This window comes from Andrena cerasifolii, chromosome 8 (assembly GCF_050908995.1).
Source record: "Andrena cerasifolii isolate SP2316 chromosome 8, iyAndCera1_principal, whole genome shotgun sequence".
NCBI classification, from domain to species: domain Eukaryota; kingdom Metazoa; phylum Arthropoda; class Insecta; order Hymenoptera; family Andrenidae; genus Andrena; species Andrena cerasifolii.
In genome coordinates, this window is record NC_135125.1 from 6530204 (window position 1) to 6551377 (window position 21174).

A 21174-nucleotide genomic window follows, 5' to 3' on the forward strand; every position below is an offset into this window, starting at 1 on the left:
CGAACCCTCCGGGCTGGCCTCGGCCGTGCGCGGGTCGATCGATAACAGAGCCCTAAATCGGGCCTTATCCGCGAGATCTCACGGCCCCGATGTCCCTAACGGTCGCCCGGGGATCCGTGAATGCGGATCGTCACGATCCAGTGACGGTGATCCATGCCGCTGTCCGTGTCATCGTTTCTTGTCGCGGTCTTGTCCGAGCTGAGGCATCCGGGCTCCTTTACATTTCCACCTTATTTATGGTTATCGGGCATAACTGGCGTGCCCGGCTCGCAGTCATCGATGATCTCCGGCGTGCTTCACTGATGTCCCTCCTGCATCCTAGGCTGCCCTTCCTCCGCCGAGCGCACTCCTCTCCACTCATGCGAGCGCGGTATCGCGAGTCACGGTTGTCTACGCTTTTCCTCGATCGTTATTAAAACCTTGAACCCCAATCAGAGGCTCCGTTAACGCGACCGACCAGCCTGTTATTGTTCATCGAACGTACAGCGGTGCACTCGATCACCCTCGCGGCTCGACGACGTCTTCCCGGAGCACCACGCTGGTCGCGATGTTCACTGACACGTGCGATCACCGCGCAGATGCGTTCACCGGAGATACCCGCTGTAGGATATCCCTGTGGAATTCCAGAGGAGTGGACGCAACTCCGGCACGGGCGTTGGTCACAATCGTACGGTACTTCTATGGGGTATGATCGTGCACCGCGATGCCGAGCATCCCCCGTGGACGAGCGAATGGAATTGCAGATGTTTTCGGGGTGGCAGGTGCACTGTATACAGGTTCACTCACAGGTGCAGCTCCGACTAGACTAAAGGCGGGAGCGTGCTCGTTGCCGGCAAGTACTGCTCTAGGAGAGGAGAGAAAGAGAGAGAAAGAGGAGAGGCATACCGGTGCTTCGATTGGTCCATGCTTCCCGCGAAAACGACCCAGCCAATCACCGTGACTGCGCCACGTAATTGCCGGGTATCACGATTCACAAAAACGGGGGAGGGATACCCTTTCGAAATTCCCCCGAAGCTCAGCCCTCCCCCCACACCCTCTGGCCGCCCTTTCTTTTTCATTACACCGCGGGGCCGGTTACTTTGTGCCCAGACGGATTTTTCAAGTCTATATCGGTGGGGGCACATTGTCCGTCACTCTGCGCCTTACCAACACCCCGCCAGATGGTTTATCTTGGATCCGTGATGGGTCCTTTTCTACTTGATCAAATGCTTTTTATCGCTGCTTACATCTTTCGTGCTTTTGGAAGGATGATCGATGTCGATCTACTTTGCGGGAAGAAAGACCACTGCCAAAGGTAAGATTCTAAATCAAATCGAACGAGGTTTTCCCCGGTCCACAGAAGCTTCGATTTTCACCGAAACGAAATTTAAGAAAGCCAAGTATGCAAGCCAATCTTTTCCATTTCTCCAACTACCCGTCGAAAATCTCGTTAAGCTTGGACGCGTCAACCAATAAATAACATTTCGAGAGAAAGGTAAGAGACTCTCGTGCACGATTGGGCGGACGTCCGTAAGTGGTGGAGGAGTCGATGCTGTGGACGGAGGTTCGGAGGGCGAAGGAATAAGGCGGAGGAGGGCCCCGCGACCTCTGACCCCCCTGGGAACCACGAGGGGCTCGAGGGCCTCCTCGAGAAAGAAGCTCGGGAATCCGACGGACCCACCCGGCCGAAATACTTGCACAAGAGTGTTGGCCGGCCCGACCGGCGACCTCGAATCCCCTCGAATCACCTCGAATCGCATGCCGGGTAATACGGCATCGATCGCGAATTAATTTGTCCTCGAGAGGCCCCCGTTGATATTCCGCCGGTGCACAGTGGGGAAATTTCGCGATTTTATGGCCAAAACCGCGTAAATAAATTTTTCAATTCGACAAAATAAATGCAAATGTCAATTGAAGAACTAATATGAGTATCAAATGCCACCAATTTTACTGTTAAATGTTTTAATACAAAGCTTGTATAGACTCGCAAATGTTTATGTTCGATCGAAAAGAATTAATCCAGATTTTCAAGTTTCTTCAAACACTTATATTGTGTTATCCAAAGATCTGAAAATAATTTCAAGGCATGGATTCAATTCCTAGTGGTGCGTAAGATATTTTTTTGTCATCAAAATAATTGTGTTTCGGTTTTTAATACGTAATTTATACAATTTTTAAAGTAGTGTTTTAGAAATAACCTTTTCATATAAGAATCAATTTTCAATACATAAAATAGTTATCAATCCCATAATATCCTGCAATGATTTTCATTCCTATTTTACGTTGGACTGTTTTGATTCTATAAGTGCAATTATTAATTGCTAATAGTTGCTAATCTTGTAATTATATGCTTTTTTTTTTTAAACACGATCCAGTGTACCTTGTCTAACATACGACATAACTGTGACCGAGACTGGTTCACATGTTATACATTACAATCCTTTTTATTCTTTATTAAACGATTTTATTTAGATTCGATCCTCTGATTGTTTGTCGTCAGAAGCGATAACCCTTCTGCTATGCCCTGCTACATTCTAGTCGAGGCATGCTCGAACAAAGAAAAAAGTGTATAAATGTAAATAACAAAACAATCTTTATCTTTCGCAATTTTTGTAAGTGCTGTTTTTCGGATAATTTAGTTTCTCATATATTAGAACGTAAAAGTGCGGAATTTTATATATTAAAAATAAGTTTTCAGGTTTTCACCAGGAAAATGGATATAGTTCTTCAATTGACATTTGTATTAAATTTGTAAAATTGAAAATTTTAATTCCTGTAGTTTCGGCCATAAATTCGCAAAATTTCCCCACTGTGCGGTGAATCGAGCACGTTCGAACGGTACAAATTGCCCAATAAAGGGAACCGCGCTCGATCGCTTTGATTAAATGTTTCGTGACCAGCTGGGATAACTTTCTGGGCCCCACCACGTGTTCCCCGTACTCCTCTTTGCCGTTTGTTCTCCAACCACCGCGTAGCTGTGGAATATTCATCATCTCCCAACACGAATTCATCGCGAGAAACGAAGTCAAGCAATGCTAACAGCTCGAAAACTACTATCATCCGACGTACCTACGTCTATCCCCTTGCTCCAAAGTAGCATTCCCATCAACCCTCTACCCGAAGCTTCGCCAAGCACGAAACCAGGTGCCGGTACATCTTCGAGGACCGTCATCGATCCGAATGCTCCTAAAATAAAAAGGGACTCGATTCCCCGATAAGTTATCGAGCAGACAGGTGATCCTTGCTCCCCGTGCAGCCGCGAGAAGGTTCGCACGACGAAAGCATTGTCGTTAACGATCGCGAGCACCATTCGAAGCCGCTCCCCTCGCCCGTCCCCCGTCTGCTTTGCATCATTACGGAAGATTGATGTAGTAACGGTATACGGTTGTTCGTCTCGCGGTTAAAGTGTCTCGTCTTTTTTCGCGGCCGATATTCCTCGAAAGCCAGTCGGCCAGCCGGGGCGGCCGGCCGGCCGGGCCCCTAATGGGCCCCAGCACGGGGCTACAAAGAGAAATTTTTCGATAATGCCGACGGGGTTGGACGGGCGAAAATTTGTATCGTCGACGGGCAATCTCGGTGGCGGCTGTTCCCGGGGCCCGCGTCGCTATTTCCGCGCCGATGTATGGGGCCTTCTTAGGACGGCGACAACGCGTAAACCTCCCGGCCGAGGGATAAATCCTCCTTACCGTGAAACTTTCCACCCGACCATCCATTTAGGCGGGGATCACCGGGGCCCTCTCTTCCGCGTCGTAATTTCTTTGCGCCGAACCACGCGTGTAAATGCACCGCCGCTGGATTCCGTCGTGCTTTAACATCGACCCCGGGGACCGTGCGCGGCCGAATCTTTTGGCGCGGTGCATTTTTTACCCTGTCCGATGGTATCGACGCGCTTCCACCCCGATAATCGAATTTCGAAGGCGAAGGGTCGGTCTTGAAATTAGTAACGAGCAGCTTGGCTCGATCTCCCGTGAGAAATCAGTCTCTGCTTGCACGAGAATTGAGGATCCCCTCGGTACTCTGTGCGCTTGATTTCGAGAAGAGTCGCGCGGCTTGGGTTATTAAAAATGCGTTCCAGATTGTGATAGAATGACGAGCGGCGGTTGCAGCGCGTGTTCCTCATTTTCTCGAGTAATCACACGGCAATTTGGTCGGCGACTCCGCTCCAAGATCATGAAAAGCCAAATGGGAAGAAAAAGCCCGTGCAGAATGACTCATGGCTTTCGATTCTCACGCGTAAAGGCCAGAGCACGTGGTTAACCGTGCGTCGCCTTCTTCACCGTCGTCGTCGCCGTCGTCTACGGCGATATTTTTGTCGGCGCTGGCCGGGATTTAAGGGGCAAGCAGGCGCAGAAAGCGCGCGAGCGTGTAATGGTGATTGAATGCGGCTAATGGTCGTCTCGTACGGGACTCGCGGCCCTTCAAGATATACGTTATGACTCGTGCATAACATTTACCGGGTGGTAAACAGGCGCGCATAAACCCCGAGGACCCACGAACCAACTCTTCTGCTCCGAGGAAACTGCGCGAAAGCAGCACGGTTACTCGTCCAACCTCCCTTTTCGAATTAAAGAAACAACTGGCAATGCTCCAAAGAATGGACCGAAAAAGCTTCGATCATCAATTGCCATTGATCGCTCCAAACACTCCGGCTGCGTCACGAATCACAAAGAAAGACGTCAAAGCCCCGCGACGTGCGATTGCTCGCGTTTTCGCGAGGCCTACCCATAGCGGCCGAGCGTAGCGCACGGCTGGCCATTAAATCGCGGAAGGTCGGCGACAAGCACCTTCGACGACACCGCCGTGGCAAATCGTTCTAAGCAGCGTGACGCCATAAATCAGAACTCGCCACTCGAAACGCTCCTCCGCCCCGTGCACGAGCGATCGAGAGGGATCTAGAGCGAGATAAGAGGAATTGCACTCCTACGCCGGCAACTACAGCCGAACCACGATTAAATCGTAGCCGATGAACCGCTGGCCGGTGCATTAATAATAATTAGCCACGGCCGTGGCTCGGGAATTAGCGGTCGGCATCGGCTGTTGCAGATAATAAACTTGCCAATGAGCCCGAGATTACCGCGTACGTTATTAAATAAAGAATAGCGCAAGGGGCGCGCGAAAATTCAGGAATTATCGCCAGATTAATTGGGCAGCGTCGTAAATTCGGCCCCGATGAAAAGAACGGGTAATTGAATGTGGCTCTCGCCAGGGAAAAGAACGTTTTACGAGGCGATTAAGCGCCGCTCCGTGGACGCTGCGCGCCGTCCGGAGCTTCGCGGGTTCTCGTCGTATTCCGTGCAATTAGCGGGCTCGACGATGAGAACAGAACGAACAGGGCGGAAGGGTTCGTGATCCAGGCGGAACGATCATCTAAGGGAGCAGGCTCGAAGGAAGCAAGGCTCGATATTGTTGCCAGCAGGAAAGGCGTGGATGTCTTAATTACCCAAGAACCATTAACATAGTCCTCCTGAATATCAGAGAATTATAAGCGTCCTATCTATAACACGTACCACATTCCACTGAAACCGTTTCCGTTCCAGCGTTCTAACGACTCCGGCGCTCAGCGCTTGACGATCTTCGAGAGTCGTTAATTATTAATTATTATTCATATACACATTTTATTGCATTCGAAAGGCTCGCGCGGTTTCTGCACGATAGACGCATCGAGGCGTTGCAGGGATCCTCGAAAGGCGCACGGTGAACGCGAGATAATTATACCGCGCGTAATCGTATGCGTTCTCGCGGGGCGCGTGGGTGGATTCGCTAAATTTCAATCTGCACGGCCGGGCTGAACTCGCGTCAACCGAATCGTCACGGTGTGACGGACCCGTGACGTCACGACGCGTGTGGTCCCTTTCGGTTTATTAAGTCCACCCTCAGCGCCGGGCCCAGGGGCCCCCGGGCGCCACGATCCCCCACCGTATAAAGAACGTTAAGAGGCTCGGTGAAACGGGATTAATATATTAATAAAATTACTGTGCCGCATCCCCGACGGTTTCGCCGTTGCGGTTTTGCATCAGCCGCGACCCGCGTCGCCGTAAATCACGGGCCCCCAACTTTTGTTGCTCCTGCGGGCAGACGCTGTTGCAACGTCGCGCATTTGTTTGCCATGCTGGGAGCGCTCGCAGCGCTCGTGCAAAAATCTGCTTTTCTCGCGGGGCCAGGGAGGAGTGTGAGTTAATGTGAAAGTTAAGAATGTTAATGGGAACTTTCTTTATCCTCTTTGCCTGTTAAACGTACCCTCCATGCTTCTTCCGTGGGAATTGATGTCCACTATCTAATTAGTGACATTTTCATTACGCGCCTGCGGTTCTGCGCCGCGGAACGAAGGGGAGATTGGCTTGAAGTGGGAGTAAGTGGTAAATCGTTGCTTCGAACAGGTAGAGGCAAATTTCCGTGTAACGACGAACAGTGCGGCAGATTTTCCGGCATCGAAGAAGCTTTTAAGGCTGGCGGTAAGAACGATGACGGGTGTAAGGAGATCGATTAACCACGGTGCAGAAGAAGGTGAAACGGAACCGAGGCAGTCGCGTCGATCGTTAAGTTAACCGGCGGGACTAAACACTGCGAATCTCGCTAACTCATCCTATCGTATCGCTGTATCTCCCCTCGCCACCTAAAAACTGCTTTCCACCGTTTATACCGCGACGTGACTTATCGCAAAGCGCGGGAACAAAACAGTTAGGGTAGCTGAATGCTTCAATTATCTGTTCCCCCGACACCCACTGTCAACCCGCTCGATTCGATCTAAAAATCTGAAATTCCCAACCGGTGCTCCGAAATGAGAATCTTGAAAATTACAGCCTCCACGTGGCGGGGTTGACGGCCACGGCCACGAGCAAATCGGGCCAGAAAGGCGCAAAGGGGACCGAGAGGGACCAAAGGGGAGAGGCATCACCGGGAGATCGATTGGTCGATAGATTTTCGAAGATAGCGCGCGAGGGGAGGCATGCAGAGAGGGAAAGGGGGAAGGGAGGGAGAGATTGACCCATGACCCGAGAGTTATGACGCGAGTCTGATTCCTGAAATGCTCGCGCACACCCTGTAATCACGTGGCGAGTCCGGGGCCCCCGCCCGTGCACGCCGCGCTGGATATCTATAATTTAAATCTCGCTCGGGCCGCAAGTGGCAGGAAATCATTGTAATTAATATGGCGTACGTATCGAACCCGCGGTGGTGTAGGTGCACCGTGAACGCGCGCGGGCTCACGTCGCCCCTCCGTTGGTCCCGATTCCGTTGCGTTAAGAGGATGTAAGTCGAGCGCGCGCGGATACGGAAGCTTAACGCCGTGGAATCGGTTTACCGTCGTCTCTGGTTATAGTCAACCGGCGGACCCCATCCAGCCTGATTTCGTGCCATTCGCTCGCTGGCACGTTTAAGAGGAACGCGATCGTAAACCGGTCAGTGCAATCCAGATTAATGCCCCTGGCTGAGAGCGCTCCACCAGAATTTCCCGCGTCGATATTTATGCCCCTAATGAAGCACCCTTTTTGCGAGTGTCACTTCGCCTACCGGGCCCCCTTTATCGCCATTCATTCCGTCGCTGACGTTGGATTATCCACCGCAGAACGTATTTCGATCACAGAGCAGCTTGGGAGGTTTCGCGGGAGTGAGCGCACTCTGTACACACTTTAGCCGTTTCAAGCTTTTACTCGACTCTGGGTCAGGCTTTTACATGAACGGTAATGCGCAACCTTTGCAGATGCAGTTTTCCTTCAAGCTTCATACCAAAATCCTCCTGTCGCAGAAAGAGCTCCCGCTTCTATCTGTTGCAATTTTCCCAAGCCTCCGTTCACCAGGGCCGAGGGGCAGCGGCAAAACGAATCGCAGAAACGTTTCAATCATCCCGACAAATGTCAGTGGAGGCTGGCTGATCTTGATAAGCGGCCCCCGTACGACGGCGATATTTTGCTCGGGGACAAGAAATTGTTACTAGGTTGCACGAAGCGAACCACGTGGCGGCGGCTCGCGTCAACGCGCGACAGCTACCCCATGAATAATTCATGGCGAGGAATTTGCAACGGGGCTCGTCAATGTTGCTGTCATTTCTTCCCTCGTATCGATTTCTGGCTGTCCCGGGACTGAAACGTCGTTACACGGGGACGGGGCATTACGAGGCACGGCTGCTTCGATAAGAAGACACTGTTTGAAAAGCCCGCGTCTCGTGCAACTTATCGTGCTTGGTCAAGATCGACTGTCACGCGTGCTGTTCGACGTCCAAGCGCGACGTATCTCGTTAAGGGGCCCAGGATCAATCGAATGGATTCTGCAGGCGTGAATTTCTGTTCTCCATTGCCGAGAAGAGGCAATCTTGATGTCATCCCGAACCCGGAATTTCAAAAAATTCTGAAACTTGGTGAATATGTAGGGAATTTCCCCCTGATTACAACGCAATTTTTGTTTGCTGCCCAAATTCACTCTAAGGTGGTGTAAGTGACCCCTGAATATCCGGTAATGTTCCGACTTTTTTGTTATAACTCGTGAAGTGTAAAATAATTTTTTTTACCAAATGATAGATCTAATTGAAACAAGTAACTTTTGTCTGGAAACTTTTTTTCTATCTCTTACATTTCGCGAGTTATAACACAAAATCGGAAAATAGCCGAATTTTCGGGAGTTAATTTCACCCCCTTCGAGTGAATTTGGGCAGCAAACAAAAATTGCGTTGTAATCAGAAGGAAATCCCCTACATATTCACAAAGTTTCAGAATTTTTTGAATTTTCGAGTGCGAGATCTTCCCTTGTAAGTCCTTTTACAAAAATATCGCCAAACTGCAAACTTTTCTTACAGGTAGTTGATTGAACGTAAGCTTAAAGCTTTGTTGTTGGTTTAATTAAACTCAATTTTGGTGGGATTATGCGTTGAGGTACGTATTTGAAGTGTACCAAATTTAATTTTGATAAAAACAACGAAGAAGAACGAATAAAAACGAATTCAACGAAGGCGGCTTGTAATATTTGTTAAAATTAATTAAAATACGTTTGTGAAAAAGTTTCGAAGTACCATAAATAAAGATTTTATAACTATTAAATTTTATATGCGAAACCGAAGCCGAAAAAAATGATAATTGTCTCAGTATTTAATAATTCACAATAACTCCCTTACAATCTAAAATACATCATATACTGTGTGTTGGTGACTCAGAAATTAACGAACAGTCGATAGAGTAATTTGATTGACAGAGTAGTTGAAATTCCAATCCAAAGTGCCCAAAATTCTCCACCTACCCCCGCTCCATCAACCTCACACGCGCGTAATATCATAAATTCAATGCTAATTATTCAACTACCCCCACGAGCCAACCACGCCTCGCGCACAATAACCCCAGCTGCATTCATCGTCGAGGACCCGTCCATTGGAGCCTTAATCCCCCCACGACGCCCCGCGATTTTTAGCCCAGCGTAAATTCATAGTCCTCGCGCACGATCGACACGGTGGTCAAGCGGACAGGGCGATCCAAGCCGCGTTATACGTCCCCGATAAATCAGTTTATACAGCGTTGGTAACGTCGCAGCCTCTATCGCGGCCGAGGGGCGTTTGAAAAGGCGCTTAAGAGGCTCGTATCTCAGGAACACGCGCAGGGAAATTCGCGAGAGGAAAGGGGGGGGGGGGAACGGCGTAGGTAAATCGTCGTATCCGGCCGGGGTTTTAAGAGAAGGCATTATGCACTTTATGCACGAAGGAAACCGCACGAATTCGAGCCGTTCTTTCGCGCTGACTAATTTTACGACGTTCCGCGCGTACACGCGAGAACTCCCCGGCCGCTTCTCGCGGCGCTCACCTTTACGCGAGATACCTGCCCTCGGCGACGCCTTAAATTCGGCGTTCACGCGTGTCTGCAACAATGTGAGCTGGGTATCTGGGTGTCAGAGGTTTCCTTGGTTCGACAGCGAATTTCTTTTCGATTGGACAGAGCCTCGTCGGGAGGGAAAGTTTATCGCACTATGGATGCGTTAAACTTGAAAGACTTTACAGAATAGTTCGTTGAAAATGTAAGTTTGGGTAGCCCCATATCCATGGGGCGACACCCAGGCCCATTTGCATGCAAACTTCTCTTTACTTCGCCAGGTCGGAAAACACTTGTCTACCACGCGTAGGAAGGCGCAGGTTTTTCAAGGTACCCAGTTTCTTCGCCATCCTCGGTACCCGTAAACGGAAGGACCTCGGTCCGCACTCTGTTGCATCTCGAGAACGTTTCGCACGGGCGTTCTGCGGAGAAACTCGACGAGCACTGTGGATACGCGAGGACGTAAATACGTTACGTTGTTTAAGGCTCGCACAGACGTACCTTGAAGTCGGCTTTAACTTGTGTATCGACTTCGATATTCCGTTTGCGAGGACTGTTACTGCAGCGTTGTTGCGCTACTTCTGCACCGAGGTTTTTATTAACGTTTTAACGCACGACGGGTTCCGAGCGAGCCTCCTGTTACCCGAGACTTTGTCTTTGGGATCAACGAGCCCTGTTGCGCGGCGCGCAGAACGGAGCGACGAAGAACAAAGCTTCCAGGGCCCTTATTAAGGTTCGTAACATTTATTTGCATTTCGTTCGCTTGGACGCGTGGTCAGGTGAAACAGGCCGACTGTCGAGGCTCGAAATGGAATTATCTCTAATTTCGACCTGTTCGCCCTGGGCAACTCGCGACGCCTGGCGTTTCCCTGCCACTCTTTGCCCTTTTGACGGACGGCGTAAAACGCGAAGCTCTTCTCCCGCCAAATTACGGGAACGTATCGTAAAATGTCACGAGTCTCCGCGCGTAAATACAATTTCTTTCCCGTCGGCGCTCGTACGCTCCGCGTTGCGTAAAACTCGTTTTTCTTTCGCCGGCCGAGAGACTGGTACCGAAGATTCTTGGTAAATTGTGACCCTCTGTGTTCCAGCGTTTAATCGTTTAATGCACGTGAGACGTGAGCTGAATTTTCAGCGCTCAAGGTAGTCGCGGAATCGATGCACCGTAATGGACGAGCGTTTCGTAAGCTTCGTAATTCAATGATCTCCTCTCGCGATTCAGTCGGATCGCGAATATAATCTAGAATGGAAACGAAGCGATTCGAGGTGCGCAGATGTTACAAACGGGTTAATTACTGTAAGTGAACCTACTATAGGAGAACGATGGATAAATGTTCGTTGACGAATCGATCTGCTAAGGAAATTAGGTGGATCCAGGCTAGAGACGGCGGTAAATCACGGTTCGACGTTAAAAGGCCGGCTGGTGTTTGCCGGGACGGTGCATCGGTTGCGTGAGAGAATTGCCTGGGGCCGCATTCTCTCGAAACGAAAATGCGTTTCGCCATGGGAGCTCGCGGAGTTCCCATAACGAACCTTCGGGGGCTTCAGGGTCCGATCTGGACCGGCGTGGATCGAAGATCATTTGCGAATTACATGCGAAGAGTGTAGGCGTTGCGAAACAATATTCTTTCCCCATGGATCCAGTGAAATCGTCTGTTCACGATGATCCATTCAACCTATCCATTCTCTAAGCAACTGAGATATTCTAAAGGGACTGAAACAGCGTTGCACCGCTGCATCCTCCTTACCAACCAGTGCGAGCCGTATGATACATAATCAGCGCATTAATAATCGTTACCCTTTTCCTCGGACAAGTCGAGAGACAGAGAGCTCAGAGGTTGCACCTCGTTTAACCCAACTGCGTCTAGATGCAGCTGGACCGAAGGGGTTCCGAGGTGGCGATATTCACAGGTGAAGAGGCAGACGAGCAAAAAAATTAGGTCATCACACGAGCACGCCGTCAGGACAGGCCAACCGGGATATGTCTGGTGCGTGCATACACGCGTGCGTGCGAGGTGCATTTCGCGTGGTGGAAATACGAAACAATTTTTCTGCGGGCCCCGTTGCCTCGAGAGGCTGCTTTACGAGCGGCATAAATCACCGGCTGTGCACGTGAGTGTGAGTGGGCGGAACCGCACCGGTACCACAACCGTACACCATAAATTTGATACATGTTCATTGTGGTGGCTGACTCGATGAACAGTCCCGGGTGTATTCCCCGCGAGAGACTTTCTATCCGATGAAGAAAGTCACGGAAATTCGAGGTGGCCTAGACGATCCTACGACACGCCTACTTTTACCGAAGTCCGATCAGTCGCAGTGGTAATTGCGAGATAGCCGAGTTATTCGCGTGAAACGCTGTTTCTGGCACGCGCTACATTCGGTGGTATAAAAGATCTTAGACACCGAGATAAACTTTCGCAAATGATTCTGTGGAAATAGCAACAGCGGTTTGGAAGATCGAAGGGAATGCCAGAATATGAGAATCTGCGGTGCACCTGATTGTTCCAGAAACGGTACAAACGTCGCAGGGTGAAATTACGTTGCGGAGCTCATTCTTAAAAAGCGCGATACGAAGGGCCTGATATCAGCGGAGTGAATGAAGGCAGGCCCGAGATCCACTCCTCCGGTGGATTCTTTTGAGAGAAGTTGCTGCGCCGCGTGGGGAGGGAGAAGACGGCGGGCCCCGGGATGAGAATGCAACAAGGGGGCCCCGAAAAACTCTACCCTGTATCGCATATTTCCAGGGGAACGGGTCAGATTGGCTTCGCGGCTGAAAAGTAATTGCGAGATCCGAGATACCAGCGGCCTGGCTACGCAATTTCGCCCTACACCTGGCCCCGTGGTCGTTGCTCGTGGCTCGAGTCACAGGGCCCCGTGATCCATTTCCAGGGACGCGGCTCCGGTGGAAAAAAATTAAATTGTTTACATCGTTGTCAAGATTACACGTGCACCGTAAATTATACACGCGAGTGGAACGGGGGCCCCGGTGCCTGCGCACGCATGCCAATTAAATCGTATAAACAAAATTACCCGCGAATTATTGGGCCCGGCGGGGGCATTAAATGGAAATCGAAAACGGAAATTACGCGCGCCGGAAATTAGGTGGATAGCGGCTCTACGCGCCGTTCGAAATCGTTCTGTGTTGCAACCGACGCGGGGACGCGACTGTCGCGGAAATCTACTTGAATGGCACATCCTCGGAGTCTCAATTATCCTACATAGGTACCCGCAATCAGATAGCGCTCCATCAACTGTGCTCGAAACGTTCCACAGAGAGTAGAAGAAACTTTTGCGGTGCAAGTAGGTGCGCGCGTACATAGGATACTGCGTCCCGGGTACGGAGGAATGCGTCAGCGTCAACGTCAACGGACCGCGAAGCTGGGTATTAGCGAATGGGACCGGCGATTAAAATTTATGGTCCCGGCAGCGAGCAGAGACGCGGAGTTTGTTGGCTTTACGATGATCGCCGGATGGCGAGGTGGCCCAGGACTTTCCCCGTAATCTTCCTCTCGCACACAGAGCCGCGGCTGGGTCCCGTGAGGTGTCCAATTATGCAATAGATCACGGACGGGGCGTTCTCCGCTTGCAAATCGCCCCTACCACGCTGCAATTCGCGAATAAATCCCCATAGAGGCGACCTTGGGCTCGCGAGGGCCCGTAGAAGGCCCCGTCGCGTCGCCCAAGCTCGTAAATTTCAGCGGCGCGGCGCGGCGGGCCGAGTGTCTCGCGCCGGCGTAAATTAATCGATCGCAGATAAACCGGGACAGGCCTGTTGCTCTACATTCAGAAATTTTCGACGCGCGGCTAATTTATCAATCGCGAGGCGGCCCCGGTCTGCTCCTTTCTCCTTTTGCGCGGGCCCGTGTGAAAGAGAGAAACTGGCCCCGCGGAGAAAAAAGGAGGAGCGGAGGGAGGGAGGGAGGGAGGGAGAGGGAAAGCTCGCGATCCATACTTCACGTGCGCGCACGATATTTCACCGTCAGGATACAAGTAACACGGTTCCTTTGATCGCAACACAAATACCACAGGCTGTAGTTATTACGATACAAATCGAGCGTTGTTATACAAACGAGCCACGGACGATTTATTTATCATGGTTCGCGCGCTCCAGCGCCCTCGCGTGTTCCGATCCCTCCGTCTCTTTCGCCGTTGCTCGCCGGAACGGCTGCTCCGGCGGGCAGCGCAGTCGAAAATGAACGTTACGTCAAATTACGAGTTTAATGGCCCCGGACCTGGTATCGTTCGCCTTGGTGGGTGGCAGAGACAGAGACGGAGGAGACGAACGGAGAAAGAATCGTGCGCCGAGAGGCCATATACAGAAATCCCATGGAGGACGGCGTACAGTGTCTATGTGTGTATGTACGTACATACCTATGTACCGATGCGTGATAGGATCCGTTCACGGTCCACGGATGAGGATCTCGTGGCCTGTGTGCGCGATCGCTAATCACCATCAACCGTGCTGCTCGTTACAGAAACACAGATCCAACGAGCGGGGTCGACGGTGATCCCTTAATGATCATAATTCCGCGCGAGTCGCTAATGCCGCCCGTGGAACAGGGTCAATCAGCGCACCGAGTAACAGAAACCTAACAACGGGCTTCTTAATACGTCCTACATAAATTCCGCCCTCTTTGGAGCAAGGATACCGTGCGCATCCTTCCTCGTATTCCTCTGTCTCGCGGAACGTTCGTTGAACGAAGGTAAAGCCGCGAGAGCTTCGGCTCATTGCCACTAGCAATTTCAGCGACCACTCAGCTTCCGATTCATTCCTGCTTCTCCGTGTCCCATCGACACGAGTCATCTCGAGCGTCCACGTCGACGGCGTTAATTTCCGTAGGACGGCCATCCATTACAACGGCCGCGGTGCGACGCAACGGAACGCGTGTTGCTCGGCCCTAGGCCCTGGCTAGACCCGTTCCACGCACTTGTCGCGATTCCAGATAAAATACAGCAGGCTGTAGAGCCTGCACGTCGACTCTCATTGAACGGCGATCGTCCGAGCGGGGCGGTTCAATTATAGCGGGATAAGGCGTGCACAGATTATACGGCGCCCGTATACGCTGCGTACACGGTGCGCAACCCGCGCGCACGGTTACCGACATGAGAAATTGTTTCATCGGTCATTGTTTATGTACCCAATTATTGTACCATTCGTTCACCGAGGGTGGCGTATCACTTACAACAAATCAATTTGAAGCACACCTTACCCCGGGCTTCCCATCTCCTTTAAACATCGTGTCCCGCTGGGCGGACAATGTTTTGTCTCGCCCGCTGCAAGGCGACCCGCGGAGCCCAGGCCAGCGCACCGCCGACGCGCCGACGGCCATTTCCCTTTTACCCTCTGGCGTAACCGGGGAGGGGGGGTTCGTGACCCGGGCCCTTTTGTCCAGGAGCCACGCGACAACCCCGCGACGCCACCTGACTTTTCACTGTTCCTGTTTCTCCTCGTTCCAACTCGACGGCTGTTTCTTTCGCGGAGAGGGTCCAGGATTGTTTCCGCGAGCGCTTCAGCTCGTGATTCGAAGGGACTGCACTTGGTCCCCGAGTATATTCAGGAAGGGAAGTTTCTACTTATTGTTAGATGGATTACAAGCCTTCAAGCGAAAGAGTTATATGCCACAGAAGGAAACGTAATCCCTCCAGCTGAATTGCGATGAGCGATCACTGATAGGCAATCAAAGACAAATTCGCGGATGACAACACGAAATAGACGCGCGCGTCGCTTTTCATTACGGTAACGTTTGCCTGTAATCGAGCCATACATCGTGCGCGCATGCATCCGAAAGCAATTAAACGCCCTCAGGATTCCTCGTTCGGCAGGAAAGTTTTCGGGCTGTCTTAGTAGGAGAGATATGGCGCGCCGCTTAATCGCTGGCAATTAAATTTCATTAGCCGAGAACATTCCTGCGGCCAATCAGCGCCACTTTCCACGCTGGAATAATCACGGGGGAGAGATAGGGGCCGAGAAAGCACGGGACGCTATTCAAGCGTCCGTCGTAAAGCACTTCTTATCCAAAGTGACCCGTTCGTCGGCTGAATATATGTAGGTATCGCGGCGCGTTTCGTTGCGCGTAAGAATTCTAACTTGACCGTGCAACGGTATTCCACGAGCCACGCTGGGATCATTAATGAGCAGTTCAGGGGCCTGTTAATCACCCAATACCTCCACTCTGCCCTTGGCTTTGCGCGGTTTCGCACGATAACAGACACTCGACTTGAATTCGTTACGAAATCGATCAATTGTCTCTTTCAACACCCAGCCAATTTGGGATTTGCAATAGTTTCGCGAATAAAGTTGTTTCGTCGATCAAAATGGTCCCCCTAGGTACTACTCAAGCCACTATTCTTCTCATCAGAATGTCCTTCCAGCAGAAGAGCACCAACGAGGCTGCAAATGGTATTCTGAATTCTGAAGATCGCAGTTGGGAGATCGTAGGGGATCAGGCCGAATCCCAACGCGCATAATTTTTGGGCGGGCAGGGGCGTATTGTCGCGGGCAGCGAAAAGGAGCGAGGATCCTGGAGGACTGGCTGGGTCCTCGTAAAGAAGGAAAGTCACGACGTGTCCTTGCGCACGCACGATCATTAAGGCCATTAAGCCTTATCTCGGCGAGGGAGACGCCATTTAAATACAGGCTTTAACGCCGCGTGGCGCGAACCAAGCGGAAACGCTGCCTTTCTCGTCCATATACCTGCGCGCACAGGCGCACACTTTGACTCGGCGCAACAGCAAGAACTATAACGTCCGCCAGTGGAAACGGGACGACCTGTGCGGGAAAAAGCCAGCCCGATCGAAGATACTAAATTCCTACTAACGTTCCTGTTAATTGCGGCAGCTTGGCTCGCGACTTTGCGCTCGCAAAAGTAACGGCCACGAAATTCCGCGGTACGGTTTCTGCGAACTTCGCGCTCGCGGTCCCAAGGTGACCAGAGGAAGCTCCGGCTACGCGATGACGTTCAATCGCGACGTCGCCGTCGTTCCACCGTTAGGAAGATTACAGAGATACGGCAGACAGCTAGCAGACTTCTAATCTGGGCTTGACCGATTCGAAACGGATGCCATTAAATAGTAACACGCACCTGCGCATCGCGGCTCGGATCGCCGTGCGAAAGCAACCTCTTCGTTGCTCTTGAAATAGAATTTTACCATACTTTGGCTTCCTTCAATTTAGCTGATTTCTAATTGGAATTCTACTTAATTAGTATTCAAGTTGCACTGTACTTGAAAATTTCCATCATTTTGTACGCGCAACGGTGCGAAGCAGAGGGTGCTCGATTTAATCGAGGGATCTGTTCGCGCCAAGGGCTAAATAGCCGCGATATAAATCGCATCCCCGCTCGTAGATCGAGAATACTGTTTATTACGCCCGAGCCCCGGGCACCGACAATAAAATAATTAACGAGGATCACGCTGCGAGGTTTCGCGAATCGATCACGAGACGCTCGCACGACGGTGACCCGTGTTTTTCGTCGTTCGCGCCGCGGGGCTCGCTGCGACTAATTAGCATGATAATTAAGCGACGCTGACCTCTTTAAGGGTCGACGGAGCTTCCCGCTCGCCACTCTCGGCGAGGTCAGCTTCCCATTGCATTGGCTTCGCAGAGTTCAAGTGCAAGTTCAAGCAGTGATCATTTTAGGATCCTACGGCGAACACAACATTTCTTCGCCACGAAGAGCAGTTTCCCTTTGGAACTGAACGAAATTCAACGAATACACCCATTGGCAGTCTACTCTGTCCGTATCTCGAAGCCAGAATCCACCTGGCATTTATCGCGTCACGTTCCTCCGTGGGAAGCAAAAGTCACTCGGGATGAGATTTCATGGTATTTAAACGGACAAGCGATTCCCGTGAAAGGTAAATCGTAGGTTTATCCGCGATACGCGCCCCGCAGCCGTATATTACGCGATTAATTTACTTCCCCCCCGCGACTACCCCCGCGGACAGGCTCGATTGTGCTTCTTTGTCCATAAACGTCCGCCCTCCCCCCGGCGCTTCCAGCTTTATAACACCGTAGCAGGAACGGCGTCGAGGAACGTCATAATTCCCGCTTGCTGGCTGCCCACACGATGAAGCCATTAATTGCTACATTAATTCCGAATCGCGGGCCGCCGCATTACCGTTCCCCGGGCGATGAAATTACGCGTCGGACTCTCGAGCCGTCACCCCTCCCGCGATCACAGAGACAATGTTCCCATTAACGAGGCTCGTTAATTAAAAATGTCGACTGTTCGAGTGGCTCCCGTGTAGCCTCGAAAGTGATTTCTATCGTGCGGTTTGAAGATGATGGAATTGTCTGTCTGGAAATCTGAGATATAATTGTTTCCGCGAAAGGAGCCCCGAGGTGGTACGTAACGGGTGACGGAAAAGGTCTCGTTACGCGAAGCCGTAACCAGAGAAGAAGGTCTCGGGACTCGAAGGGCCGCCAATTTGCGCCGTCGAATCCCCTTTCCGCGACGGGAAAGAAAAAGGAGTTAATTCGAGGCTTTAAAACCTCGGGGACGTTCCCGTTCCCACGCCTCTTGGTAGGGCCACGACCTCGGCACGCGAACGAACCGAGGCCCTTCGAAATTCGTAATCGCTTCCTCATATCGTGGGCCCCATCGGTGGAAAGCCGCAGGGGGCCTATAACCCATTGCGATTGGCCGAATAGCGGAACGGATCGATCCAGCGCCTCTATCCCCATCCCCGTCGCTCGATACCGCGTACAAATTAGCAGGATCGACGCGAAGACAATCGCTGATCGGCGGCGGACGCTAAGAAAATGACAAAGGGCCATGGGCAAGAAGCGAATGCCTCTCCTTTCGCTTCTTTATATTCCGCCGTGATGTTCGGTAGGCCGTCTACTTATGAAATAAAACAGCCACGGCATCGCATGGGTACCCGTATACATACAGGAGGTGGCGCAATAACTCCAGGGGACTTTTACGCTGGGACCCCTTGATTTACAGCGCCTCCGCGACCTGCCTTAATAGAAGAACTGCCAACCTACAAGAAGGCGCGACCACCGTCTCTTAACAGCCCGTGAATCTCTTCTTGCGACGACAGGATTCTCGGCGACTGCTTTCCGCGACATCTCTGACCCGTGTACTCTCCAAATCGCACCGAGATCTCAATTCCCCCCATATACTGCGCGTACACCCTCCATATAATATATTTAACCTTGTAGCAAAGTTCCAACAACCCTTAGAGGTTGCTTAACAAATATCTCAACTCTGAGCTCGTCCAATCCCCGTTGCTGAAGGTTCAAAGACAGGCTCGGCAAGATCGAACGGCGCGGATAGTAGGCAAGAGATTCTCGTGAAACTCAATTCCCCGTTGACTGGTCTAATGAATCCCAATGGATCGAGCAGAAACGGGCCAGGTTACTATGTATAGAAATTATAGCGGATAGTAGTACCGTTTCTAATACGGATTCAAGAGCAACTGTCTGCGAACGTGCCGTCCAGATTGTAGATGGAGGCTGAGGTACACGCCGGCATGCTTCGTCGCTCGTATATACATATGTACTAATAGTCGAGGCAACGACCGTGGCCGTTGCTAGCCGATCCTGGATCCATTAACGAAGTCATTTCACTCGGTATACGCCGGCCGGCCATTAATGTTCGTGCTTCTGACTATCGAAGCTTCGGTGTTTCGTAGGAATGCCACCTCTCCTTCTCCCTCCTCTTTCGCGTTCCGTCTTCTCCTCATCTATCGGCGTAATAACTCCATTACAGCCGGCCGTGGCCCGTGATTTTAATGTCTCATTTCCATCCACGCACTGTCTTTCAGCGTGGCTACCGATCTTCTGGGGCCCCGCACCTTGGACCGCTGGCGCCCACCAAAGTGTCGCCGCTTATCGCCACTTCGTGTAATCGCTTCAAGGAACCCCTGGTATTACGGCGTCCCCCGCGTTCGGCCCCCACTTTCTGCACGGGAGATGCAGTCGTCGAATATCTGCGTTCAGGTCGACTCGTGAGTGTCGCGAGTCACTTGGAAACGGGGGGGTAATTCCAGATGAACAGTGGGATACGAAAGCAAGGCGATTCGTGAAGGTGCACTCGCAGGATGGTTTCATCGTATTCTTAAGGGGACTAGGCAGTCAGATCGCTCGAAAATCAAGTACTTTTTGCGAATTAATTACAAGGAGAAGAATGCAAATTGTAGCTAGTACTTTTGAGTAATGTTTGTCAATACTATAAACAGTAAAAAAAAATATTTGAATAATATATACATGTGTATAACAGCGCTACAGTTGCCTGATATATAGGTGCTTTTTCTGGAGCCGCTGTAATTTTTGCAGTGATTCTGGCCGTAAGAAATTGAATTTTGATATATTCTCTGAAATTGATACTTTGCCCTGACCACCATTCTGCCCTGAACTTATTGAAAAATATAAAAAAATCAAAATTATAAAAATGGCGGCTGTAAAACGGCAAATTTTAAAGAAACTTGATTTTTCGCCAGGGAAAAGAGCCATTTTATTATTTTTTTATCAAAGCAGAAGTTTTCACAGACTTACGCTTAGGTTCAGGTCGTAACTAGACATGTTTCACATATGCTGAATTTTTTTCAAATCGACTTTTACCTCCGTTTTTTCACAATCACTGCGAAACCAAGAGGAAATACGATTTCGAGAAAAACGCGTTTAAAGTTTCGAAAGAGGAATTAATCTACCCTCGCGCGCAGAGACGGAATCCTTAATTTTGAGAATTTTAAGGGAAAAGGGAAGGGTGGTACTTTAAAAAAATACAACAACAAAAAAATCGAGTTTCTGACTACCTAGCCCCCTTAACAGCTTTCTATAGGCTACCTCGAGAATACATCCCTACGTAATCTTGTGTATAGTCACACGCTAATGATTCTGCAGCATATTTCTGCATACCCCATGTCGTTGTATACTCCCGTTCCTGAAGGAAACATATTCGAAACCCCGAGGAATAAGAAGATAGATGAAACGCAATCAAGGGATATCCAATCAGACGTGGAGAGCTTTCCTGGTCGCTGGGATTCACGAGGATGGCGCGTGTTCGGCCACGAGGATGCCTTATGCAGATTCCCCTTCATTCGTATTAATAACCGGAGTCTGCCTAGGCCTAGACCGCAAAGCGAAGGTCGCCGGGGTTAAGGCGTGTTCAACAAGCTGTTCATGGCTACTACCTAAAGGGCCGAGTCTTTCTGCGCAGCCGGAAGTACAGTGGTTGCCTTGTAACTAAAGACCTCGACTACCCTGCTCTCCAAGGCGGTCTATCTTTGGAATCTCTAGCCCCCACTGGTCTGCGCTCGAGTCAAAATCTTCGCTCGGCTAGTCGAGCCCGAGGAGAAACGGAGGCGCATAGAGCGGAAAGAAACGTTTGAGAAAAACTGGACGTCACCGATATCAAAGGACAGGCTGCCTTCTAGGGACGTAGTCATTTCAAGGGAG

General features: G+C 50.8%; 1 protein-coding gene across 3 annotated transcripts in view; it reads right to left on the reverse strand.

Moving 5' to 3' along the window:
• The window catches only part of LOC143372087 (uncharacterized), a 62398-nt gene that overhangs the window by 11342 nt on the left and 29882 nt on the right, over nucleotides 1-21174 (reverse strand). The gene's annotated exons all lie outside the window — the stretch shown is intronic.